The sequence below is a fragment of the Saccostrea echinata genome, unplaced genomic scaffold (genome assembly GCF_033153115.1).
Source record: "Saccostrea echinata isolate AGI-Se365-2 ecotype Australia unplaced genomic scaffold, CSIRO_AGI_Sech_v1 ptg000037l, whole genome shotgun sequence".
Lineage (NCBI taxonomy): Eukaryota > Metazoa > Mollusca > Bivalvia > Ostreida > Ostreidae > Saccostrea > Saccostrea echinata.
Genome location: NW_026889786.1, coordinates 1412248 through 1413250, shown reverse-complemented (window position 1 = coordinate 1413250; position 1003 = coordinate 1412248).

Genomic DNA, 1003 nt, shown 5'->3' with positions numbered 1-1003 from the left:
CTTATAATTTTTTTTTCTTTGAGAAGTGCTGCTGCATAACCTTGACTAGCACAAAATAAGACACAATTTATCTGCATCTTATTTACTCTCACAACTTCTTCACAAGGATTAGCAGTTTTTGTCATATCTGCTGTGCATGGCTTACATGTACCTGAATGGATGATTTAGCCTTCACTACCAGTTTTGGATAGAGCCTTAGAAATAGTCATAACTGTAGCATACACTCCACAGAGGCTATCTGCTGAACTCCCTTGCATGTGACCGATGGTGACATACCTTGCCACATGCTTAGGGATTACCTAAAACCACTACACAAGTTTCAAAAAAGTTTTGATGGATGTTCATTTGATATGGGCATGTAATATTTCTTAAAGAAGCTGGGACACAGATTTTAAGCTTATATTTTCTAAAATTTTCCAAGTAATATCTTGACTTGTATGTTGCTAGAGCATTTCATACCGCAATATATTAAAAGTGTGTTTAAAAACTTCTTTTGTCTGGAAATTATTCAAACTACAAATTTCGGGACGCGTTTGATTGACACATATCCATGCACTTTCACCAAGTAAATTTTATCCATAGTACTGAAGAAAAGTACACATTCTGTTGTGTATTAATGAAAAGTACGAAAACTATAATCCAGAAAGTTCAGAATAGAAATGCGAGAAGGCAAAACCAACTCACCAGTATTGTCAGTCCGTGCTCCGTGAAGTGTGCAGACTAAACAAATTGAACATACCCGGTAAAACGTAAACACTAACAATAACACAGCTCATGCCCCGTTTACAAACACAGGAGTTTGAAGTGATGTTATGAAGAATGTTGGTGTCATCGAATTCTAAGAATATTCATGTAAGATCAATTCATTAAACTGAACTTATTTTTTGAATAATCATAGAAATTTAAAATGTAAACAATGCAACTGTGTCCAGGTTCCTTTAAGTGTAACATTAACTTTCAAATTGGAGTAAATAGGACTGTTTTCAGTAAAAACAATGTACGT